Source organism: Megalopta genalis, unplaced genomic scaffold (assembly GCF_051020955.1).
Source record: "Megalopta genalis isolate 19385.01 unplaced genomic scaffold, iyMegGena1_principal scaffold0051, whole genome shotgun sequence".
NCBI lineage: Eukaryota > Metazoa > Arthropoda > Insecta > Hymenoptera > Halictidae > Megalopta > Megalopta genalis.
In genome coordinates, this window is record NW_027476120.1 from 941,157 (window position 1) to 952,500 (window position 11,344).

The window sequence follows — 11,344 nt, forward strand, 5'->3', positions numbered from 1 at the left end:
TTCCTACATTAGATTTCGTTCTAAATGCTTAATCCCTATGTAAAAACGTTAGTTAAGCAAGAATATCGTATTTTTAAAAAAATCTAATGATAGGATTTCCCAGAAAATTGAAAAAACCGAAAAATGTCAAGAGTAAAGTGCCATTTTCTGACATTAGATTTCGTTCTAAATGCTTAATCCCTATGTAGAAACGTTAGTTAAGCAAGAATATCGTATTTTTAAAAAAATCTAATGATAGGATTTTTCAGAAAATTGAAAAAACCGTAAAATGTCAAGAGTAAAGTGCCCTTATTTTAAACAATGTATCGTTCTAAATGCTTAATCCCTATGTAAAAAAGTTATTTTAGCAGGAATATGTTATTGAAAAAAATTAGAAAAATTTATTTTAGCCGTAAATCGAAAATAATGGGGACACCGGAGCTGTTCGAAGCGCCGAGCGCGCCGCGTACGCCCGAATATTTTCAAAGTCCCAACGTACCGATCAAGAGTAAAGTACCATTTTCCTACATTAGATTTCGTTCTAAATGCTTAATCCCTATGTAAAAACGTTAGTTAAGCAAGAATATCGTATTTTTAAAAAAATCTAATGATAGGATTTCCCAGAAAATTGAAAAAACCGAAAAATGTCAAGAGTAAAGTGCCATTTTCTGACATTAGATTTCGTTCTAAATGCTTAATCCCTATGTAGAGACGTTAGTTAAGCAAGAATATCGTATTTTTTAAAAAATCTAATGATAGGATTTTTCAGAAAATTGAAAAAACCGTAAAATGTCAAGAGTAAAGTGCCCTTATTTTAAACAATGTATCGTTCTAAATGCTTAATCCCTATGTAAAAAAGTTATTTTAGCAGGAATATGTTATTGAAAAAAATTAGAAAAATTTATTTTAGCCGTAAATCGAAAATAATGGGGACACCGGAGCTGTTCGAAGCGCCGAGCGCGCCGCGTACGCCCGAATATTTTCAAAGTCCCAACGTACCGATCAAGAGTAAAGTACCATTTTCCTACATTAGATTTCGTTCTAAATGCTTAATCCCTATGTAAAAACGTTAGTTAAGCAAGAATATCGTATTTTTAAAAAAATCTAATGATAGGATTTTCCAGAAAATTGAAAAAACCGAAAAATGTCAAGAGTAAAGTGCCATTTTCTGACATTAGATTTCGTTCTAAATGCTTAATCCCTATGTAGAAACGTTAGTTAAGCAAGAATATCGTATTTTTAAAAAAATCTAATGATAGGATTTTTCAGAAAATTGAAAAAACCGTAAAATGTCAAGAGTAAAGTGCCCTTACTTTAAACAATGTATCGTTCTAAATGCTTAATCCCTATGTAAAAAAGTTATTTAAGCAGGAATATGTTATTGAAAAAAATTAGAAAAATTTATTTTAGCCGTAAATCGAAAATAATGGATCGAGCGAATCGGTCGATTGCGCCGAGACGCGCTATGATGCAACAGACGAGCGATTGGAACGCCCGAATATTTTCAAAGTCCCAACGTACCGATCAAGAGTAAAGTACCATTTTCCTACATTAGATTTCGTTCTAAATGCTTAATCCCTATGTAAAAACGTTAGTTAAGCAAGAATATCGTTTTTTTAAAAAAATCTAATGATAGGATTTTCCAGAAAATTGAAAAAACCGAAAAATGTCAAGAGTAAAGTGCCATTTTCTGACATTAGATTTCGTTCTAAATGCTTAATCCCTATGTAGAAACGTTAGTTAAGCAAGAATATCGTATTTTTAAAAAAATCTAATGATAGGATTTTTCAGAAAATTGAAAAAACCGTAAAATGTCAAGAGTAAAGTGCCCTTATTTTAAACAATGTATCGTTCTAAATGCTTAATCCCTATGTAAAAAAGTTATTTAAGCAGGAATATGTTATTGAAAAAAATTAGAAAAATTTATTTTAGCCGTAAATCGAAAATAATGGATCGAGCGAATCGGTCGATTGCGCCGAGACGCGCTATGATGCAACAGACGAGCGATTGGAACGCCCGAATATTTTCAAAGTCCCAACGTACCGATCAAGAGTAAAGTACCATTTTCCTACATTAGATTTCGTTCTAAATGCTTAATCCCTATGTAAAAACGTTAGTTAAGCAAGAATATCGTATTTTTAAAAAAATCTAATGATAGGATTTTCCAGAAAATTGAAAAAACCGAAAAATGTCAAGAGTAAAGTGCCATTTTCTGACATTAGATTTCGTTCTAAATGCTTAATCCCTATGTAGAAACGTTAGTTAAGCAAGAATATCGTATTTTTAAAAAAATCTAATGATAGGATTTTTCAGAAAATTGAAAAAACCGTAAAATGTCAAGAGTAAAGTGCCCTTATTTTAAACAATGTATCGTTCTAAATGCTTAATCCCTATGTAAAAAAGTTATTTTAGCAGGAATATGTTATTGAAAAAAATTAGAAAAATTTATTTTAGCCGTAAATCGAAAATAATGGGGACACCGGAGCTGTTCGAAGCGCCGAGCGCGCCGCGTACGCCCGAATATTTTCAAAGTCCCAACGTACCGATCAAGAGTAAAGTACCATTTTCCTACATTAGATTTCGTTCTAAATGCTTAATCCCTATGTAAAAACGTTAGTTAAGCAAGAATATCGTATTTTTAAAAAAATCTAATGATAGGATTTCCCAGAAAATTGAAAAAACCGAAAAATGTCAAGAGTAAAGTGCCATTTTCTGACATTAGATTTCGTTCTAAATGCTTAATCCCTATGTAGAAACGTTAGTTAAGCAAGAATATCGTATTTTTAAAAAAATCTAATGATAGGATTTTTCAGAAAATTGAAAAAACCGTAAAATGTCAAGAGTAAAGTGCCCTTATTTTAAACAATGTATCGTTCTAAATGCTTAATCCCTATGTAAAAAAGTTATTTTAGCAGGAATATGTTATTGAAAAAAATTAGAAAAATTTATTTTAGCCGTAAATCGAAAATAATGGGGACACCGGAGCTGTTCGAAGCGCCGAGCGCGCCGCGTACGCCCGAATATTTTCAAAGTCCCAACGTACCGATCAAGAGTAAAGTACCATTTTCCTACATTAGATTTCGTTCTAAATGCTTAATCCCTATGTAAAAACGTTAGTTAAGCAAGAATATCGTATTTTTAAAAAAATCTAATGATAGGATTTCCCAGAAAATTGAAAAAACCGAAAAATGTCAAGAGTAAAGTGCCATTTTCTGACATTAGATTTCGTTCTAAATGCTTAATCCCTATGTAGAGACGTTAGTTAAGCAAGAATATCGTATTTTTTAAAAAATCTAATGATAGGATTTTTCAGAAAATTGAAAAAACCGTAAAATGTCAAGAGTAAAGTGCCCTTATTTTAAACAATGTATCGTTCTAAATGCTTAATCCCTATGTAAAAAAGTTATTTTAGCAGGAATATGTTATTGAAAAAAATTAGAAAAATTTATTTTAGCCGTAAATCGAAAATAATGGGGACACCGGAGCTGTTCGAAGCGCCGAGCGCGCCGCATACGCCCGAATATTTTCAAAGTCCCAACGTACCGATCAAGAGTAAAGTACCATTTTCCTACATTAGATTTCGTTCTAAATGCTTAATCCCTATGTAAAAACGTTAGTTAAGCAAGAATATCGTATTTTTAAAAAAATCTAATGATAGGATTTTCCAGAAAATTGAAAAAACCGAAAAATGTCAAGAGTAAAGTGCCATTTTCTGACATTAGATTTCGTTCTAAATGCTTAATCCCTATGTAGAAACGTTAGTTAAGCAAGAATATCGTATTTTTAAAAAAATCTAATGATAGGATTTTTCAGAAAATTGAAAAAACCGTAAAATGTCAAGAGTAAAGTGCCCTTACTTTAAACAATGTATCGTTCTAAATGCTTAATCCCTATGTAAAAAAGTTATTTAAGCAGGAATATGTTATTGAAAAAAATTAGAAAAATTTATTTTAGCCGTAAATCGAAAATAATGGATCGAGCGAATCGGTCGATTGCGCCGAGACGCGCTATGATGCAACAGACGAGCGATTGGAACGCCCGAATATTTTCAAAGTCCCAACGTACCGATCAAGAGTAAAGTACCATTTTCCTACATTAGATTTCGTTCTAAATGCTTAATCCCTATGTAAAAACGTTAGTTAAGCAAGAATATCGTTTTTTTAAAAAAATCTAATGATAGGATTTTCCAGAAAATTGAAAAAACCGAAAAATGTCAAGAGTAAAGTGCCATTTTCTGACATTAGATTTCGTTCTAAATGCTTAATCCCTATGTAGAAACGTTAGTTAAGCAAGAATATCGTATTTTTAAACAAATCTAATGATAGGATTTTTCAGAAAATTGAAAAAACCGAAAAATGTCAAGAGTAAAGTGCCATTTTCTGACATTAGATTTCGTTCTAAATGCTTAATCCCTATGTAGAAACGTTAGTTAAGCAAGAATATCGTATTTTTAAAAAAATCTAATGATAGGATTTTTCAGAAAATTGAAAAAACCGTAAAATGTCAAGAGTAAAGTGCCCTTATTTTAAACATTATATCGTTCTAAATGCTTAATCCCTATGTAAAAAAGTTATCTAAGCAAGAATATGTTATTGAAAAAAATTAGAAAAATTTATTTTAGCCGTAAATCGAAAAGAAGTCTGTTCGTTTCTCTGTCTCTCTCGCGCGATCGAACTATCGATGTTTCCCGACAAACTATTGGAAGTTTAATTAAACTTTATACATGAAATTACTCGTTTTGATCCCCGCTACACAGCCGTATACTTTTTATAATTTTGTGGAATCGGGAACCTTGAAATATTTATCATAACGCGGATCGACTGTCTCTGTCTCTTTCTAGATCGGAAGAATCGATGTTTCCCGGCAAACTATTGGGAGTTTAATTAAACTTTATACATGAAATTACTCGTTCTGATCCCCGCTACACAGCCGTAAACTTTTTATAAATTTGTGGAATCGGGAACCTCGAAATATTTATCATAACGCGGATCGACTGTCTCTGTCTCTTTCTAGATCGGAAGAATCGATGTTTCCCGGAAAACTATTGGGAGTTTAATTAAACTTTATACATGAAATTACTCGTTCTGATCCCCGCTACACAGCCGTATACTTTTTATAATTTTGTGGAATCGGGAACCTTGAAATATTTATCATAACGCGGATCGACTGTCTCTGTCTCTTTCTAGATCGGAAGAATCGATGTTTCCCGGCAAACTATTGGGAGTTTAATTAAACTTTATACATGAAATTACTCGTTCTGATCCCCGCTACACAGCCGTATACTTTTTATAATTTTGTGGAATCGGGAACCTCGAAATATTTATCATAACGCGGATCGACTGTCTCTGTCTCTTTCTAGATCGGAAGAATCGATGTTTCCCGGAAAACTATTGGGAGTTTAATTAAACTTTATACATGAAATTACTCGTTCTGATCCCCGCTACACAGCCGTAAACTTTTTATAAATTTGTGGAATCGGGAACCTCGAAATATTTATCATAACGCGGATCGACTGTCTCTGTCTCTTTCTAGATCGGAAGAATCGATGTTTCCCGGCAAACTATTGGGAGATTAATTAAACTTTATACATGAAATTACTCGTTTTGATCCCCGCTACACAGCCGTATACTTTTTATAATTTTGTGGAATCGGGAACCTTGAAATATTTATCATAACGCGGATCGACTGTCTCTGTCTCTTTCTAGATCGGAAGAATCGATGTTTCCCGGCAAACTATTGGGAGTTTAATTAAACTTTATACATGAAATTACTCGTTTTGATCCCCGCTACACAGCCGTATACTTTTTATAATTTTGTGGAATCGGGAACCTCGAAATATTTATCATAACGCGGATCGACTGTCTCTGTCTCTTTCTAGATCGGAAGAATCGATGTTTCCCGGATTTGAAGCTAAATCGTTCGTTTAAAATCGCTATTTCGCACGAATTTGAATCGAAATCGTGTGTTTCGCATGATATTGAAGTTAAATCATTTGTTACGCGTGGATTTAAAGCTAAGTCGTGTATTTCGCATGAAACTGAAGCTAAATTGTTCATTTCGCATGAATTTGAAGCTAAATAGTTCGTTTAAAATCGCTATTTCGCACGAATTTGAAGCGAAATCGTGTCTTTCGCAAGATATTGAAGTTAAATCGTTTGTTTCGCGTGGATTTAATGCTAGTTCGTGTATGTCGCATGATATTGACGCTAAATCGTATTTCTCGCTAGAGTTTGAAGCTAATTCGTGCAACTCGCATGAATATGAAGCTAATTTGTTCATTTCGCATGAATATGAAGCTAAGTCGTTCGTTTAAAATCGCTATTTCGCAGGAATTTAATGCGAAATCGTGTGTTTCGCATTATCATAACGCGGATCGACTGTCTCTGTCTCTTTCTAGATCGGAAGAATCGATGTTTCCCGGCAAACTATTGGGAGATTAATTAAACTTTATACATGAAATTACTCGTTCTGATCCCCGCTACACAGCCGTATACTTTTTATAATTTTGTGGAATCGGGAACCTTGAAATATTTATCATAACGCGGATCGACTGTCTCTGTCTCTTTCTAGATCGGAAGAATCGATGTTTCCCGGCAAACTATTGGGAGTTTAATTAAACTTTATACATGAAATTACTCGTTCTGATCCCCGCTACACAGCCGTATACTTTTTATAATTTTGTGGAATCGGGAACCTCGAAATATTTATCATAACGCGGATCGACTGTCTCTGTCTCTTTCTAGATCGGAAGAATCGATGTTTCCCGGCAAACTATTGGGAGTTTAATTAAACTTTATACATGAAATTACTCGTTCTGATCCCCGCTACACAGCCGTATACTTTTTATAATTTTGTGGAATCGGGAACCTTGAAATATTTATCATAACGCGGATCGACTGTCTCTGTCTCTTTCTAGATCGGAAGAATCGATGTTTCCCGGCAAACTATTGGGAGTTTAATTAAACTTTATACATGAAATTACTCGTTCTGATCCCCGCTACACAGCCGTATACTTTTTATAATTTTGTGGAATCGGGAACCTCGAAATATTTATCATAACGCGGATCGACTGTCTCTGTCTCTTTCTAGATCGGAAGAATCGATGTTTCCCGGCAAACTATTGGGAGTTTAATTAAACTTTATACATGAAATTACTCGTTCTGATCCCCGCTACACAGCCGTATACTTTTTATAATTTTGTGGAATCGGGAACCTTGAAATATTTATCATAACGCGGATCGACTGTCTCTGTCTCTTTCTAGATCGGAAGAATCGATGTTTCCCGGCAAACTATTGGGAGTTTAATTAAACTTTATACATGAAATTACTCGTTCTGATCCCCGCTACACAGCCGTATACTTTTTATAATTTTGTGGAATCGGGAACCTCGAAATATTTATCATAACGCGGATCGACTGTCTCTGTCTCTTTCTAGATCGGAAGAATCGATGTTTCCCGGCAAACTATTGGGAGTTTAATTAAACTTTATACATGAAATTACTCGTTTTGATCCCCGCTACACAGCCGTATACTTTTTATAATTTTGTGGAATCGGGAACCTTGAAATATTTAACATAACGCGGATCGACTGTCTCTGTCTCTTTCTAGATCGGAATAATCGATGTTTCCCGGCAAACTAATGGGATATTAATTAAACTTTATACACGAAATTACTCGTTTTGATCCCTGCTACACAGCCGTATACTTTTTATAATTTTGTGGAATCGGGAACCTTGCAATATTTAACATAACGCGGATCGACTGTCTCTGTCTCTTTCTAGATCGGAATAATCGATGTTTCCCGGCAAAGTAATGGGAGTTTAATTAAACTTTATGCATCAAATCATTCAGTTTGACTCCTGCAACACAACCAAACACTCTCTGTAATTTTCTGAACTGAAAAACCACTGAAATTGCGCTCGAAATGCGGAGCGACGGGTCGGCGCGTCTGCACTGTGCGACAGCTAGTCAAAACGTCCGAACAGCGTATTGTTTTCGATCTCTTGGTATAATATTCGTATTCCTTGCTGTGTATAGCTTCCGGCGGTGGCGGTCTGTGGCCACCCAGGGCGGGAGATAACCCCCGAACTAGCCCTCGCGTAGGAGGGTTGATCGGCCGAGTCGATGGGTGTATCGGCGATGAAGGCATTAGAGACCGTCAGTGCGTCGTACATGTAGTACTTCGCATAATGGCGAGGCCCTGATTTAGCATACGGGCTGTGGCGTGTTCTTTGTACAGCACTGTATGTGCTGTATGACTTCCGACTGGGGAACTGTTGTCACTCGTGGCATCAGTTCCCCAGTTTACGTTAAACGGTTTTTCAGACCGTTTTTCGTGGGCGGAACACGCCACTAGACAACACTCCGCTGGGCTCAGGAATACATGGGATGCAATCAATCCCCTGGGCAACCCAGGCCGCAAGGGGCAAACGTGCCCTAGCCACACTTGAGCCTCCACGAAAAAGGTACCGCTGGATAGCTCGTGTTCTTAAATACGCAGCGAACTGAACGAAGTGTGGTGGAGAGGAAGAGGCAGCCTCTCCGACTGCTGTCTCCCACGTGTTTGCCGTGCGTGGCGACCCTTGTCGTCGGAAAAGAGGATCCTGGGATCTGAGGGGGCCCTCTCCTGCGGGTGAGACGTCCCCAACACGTACCTTTGGCCTCTGCTTCGGCTAGATGGGCGGCTGGACGAGAAAAGCAGCCCTGGTCCAGTCAATCGGCTTGGAACGACCACACGCTTCGGGCAAGTGGGTTCTGCTGGGCGAGGACGCGGGCTGGGTAAGGAAACCGACCCAGCCAGCAGACTATATTCGGTGCGTAGCCCTAACTCAGCCTTTGGCGGGTTCCAAATTGTGTGGGTCGGTGGTGGCCGGGGAGCGCACTGGATGAAAGACCAAGACACATTATGGGTCTTAATAAAATTAATGAACAAAAAACTAAGCGTCCAAAGACGACGGGTCCAGCTCCTACTCGGAGTGAAGCCGTCGCCGCAGACGCGGGAACTGCAAATGCAGCTGTCAGTCCCCCCGCGTCTGTGAGAAAGACAAGATCCGGGAAGGTGATTAATATCGCCAATCCTCGTGTGATCTTGCAAAGATGTGTGACTCCCACGCGAGCGGTCTCGGTGAAAACCGAGCCCACGGTAGAAGGTACGCCGGACACCGGTAACGTGGAAGTAATCGAACGAGTCGGAGACACGTCACTCGTGAAGGTGCAGTCGGCACCCGAGCGTGTCGAGGACCCTACTGGTGACGGTTGGCAAACCGTCACCAAAAAGTCAAAGCGAGCCAAGCCGGGCGCACCCACCGGCAAGGCCGCAGTAAACCGGGCCAGGAGACCGAAGGGGACGTTCTCCGGGCAGAAGGTACGGCCTCTCGATCTCGTAAGAGACGAAGCCTTTAGGCGAGTGTCCGAAATACGGACCTTTTGCTTTCGACCTGAGTCGAAAGTCAATAAGGAGTCCGGGTCAAAGATACTCGCCGAGGTTGAGGCACTCAACGAGCTGGTCCAGGAGCTTATTCAACGGAATAGCTTCGTCGAAGGGCAGCTCGCCGCGGTCAGGGCGGACCTAAAAGCGCGTCCTGCCGTAATGAGTGCGATGCGACCTGGGCCGTCCAAGGGAACTCTCCCGAAGACGGCCTGCAACGCCGCGCAGTCGACTTACGCCCATGTGAACAAAGTCGACTGCAAAGGAGCTTCTCCGGAAGCGGGGAGACGGCCACAATCGCAGCATGTGGTAAAAATCTTCCCGCCGAAGGAAAAAGGACAGAGCAGCGAAGTTACGAAGGTTACTGTTCTGTCGCTCGTTAAACCAGCGAAGGAGGCGATCCGAATTAAGTCGGTCCGACGCATCCACTCCGGTGGCATCGTCGTCGAGACCGACCGAAAGGAGGACCTGCAAGCCTTCGTTGGCAATAAGAAGCTCCGGAGCGCGGGTCTGTCCGTCTCCTTACCTACCAAGCGAGACCCCGAGGTTTTAGTTTACGACGTCCCGCGTCGGATGGGTAAGGACGAAATTGCCTCCAGTATTTGGAGGCAAAATCTCTGCGATGCGAACCAGAAGGATGTGCCTTCGGGAATTCGGGTCAGCCGCATGGCTGGCAAGACCCCGGAGACAGCCAACTGGGTCGTTGCCGTCAGTCCGCAGAATCTTCAGCGGCTGAAGCAGAGGGGTAGCCGAGTTTACCTTGGATGGAACTCCTGTCGTGTACGGGATTTCGTCCAGGTGCTTCGGTGCTACCGTTGTCAACGCTTCGGGCATACCTCGAAGCGTTGTAAATTCAAGGAGGACGTGTGCGGTCACTGCTCCCAAAAGGGGCATACCTTCACGCTCTGTAGCAAGAAGAGTGAACCTCCGGTCTGCTCTAATTGCAAGGACAGAGGGTGGGCTAGTGCACACAAGTCGCGGGACCCAGCTTGCGCTTCCTATCAGGCGGCGCTAGCTTTGGAGTCGTCCCGTGTCCGACTTGAGTGACGGGCAGACGTGGACTTGTCCACTCCGCCATTCGAACGGCATGCTGGGCGGACCCCTCGGGGTTCGCCCCCTCGGGCCAGGCTGAAGCCCCTCTTGCGGAGATAAATTGACTTTAACACTACTCCGTCAAGAGTGCCTGGATTGGGTTGGACTCGAGGTGGCAGCGGGAGTAGCACGTTGTCTTCCCCTGTCACGATAACGAACGAGGGTAGAGCCAGACCATCGGCACGCGTCGAGAGAGCGGCTAGTATAGTCCACATAGGACCCAGGCATAGCCCATCTTTAGACTCACAACGACGACACTAACTGTGTATAGCTTCCGATCGATTATTGCAATGGTCAAAGTTCCAGCGGCGTAATGCTTTCCATAAGATTACATTAATATAACCAGCGGCATATTGCTTTCTATCTTGTAATGAAAATTTTATAACCAAGTACCAACGGCGTATTGCTTTCGTTCGGATAATGGAGATTTTACAACCAAGTACCAGCGGTTTCTGTCTTATAATTAAATTATTATAATAAAATAAAGTACCAGCGGCGTGTTACTTTCGTTCGGATAATGGAGATTTTACAACCAAGTATCAGCGGTTTCTGTCTTATAATTAAATTATTATAATAAAATAAAGTACCAGCGGCGTATTGCTTTCGTTCGGATAATGGAGATTTTATGTCCAGCGGCGTAGTGCTTTCTATCTTATAATGTAATTCTTATTACAAAGTACCAGCGGCGTATTGGTTCGTACCAGCGGCGTATTGCTTTTTTTCCAGCGGCGTATTGGTTCGTACCAGCGGCGTATTGCTTTTTTTTCCAGCGGCGTATTGGTTCGTACCAGCGGCGTATTGCTTTTTTTCCAGCGGCGTATTGCTTTTTTTTCCAGCGGCGTATTG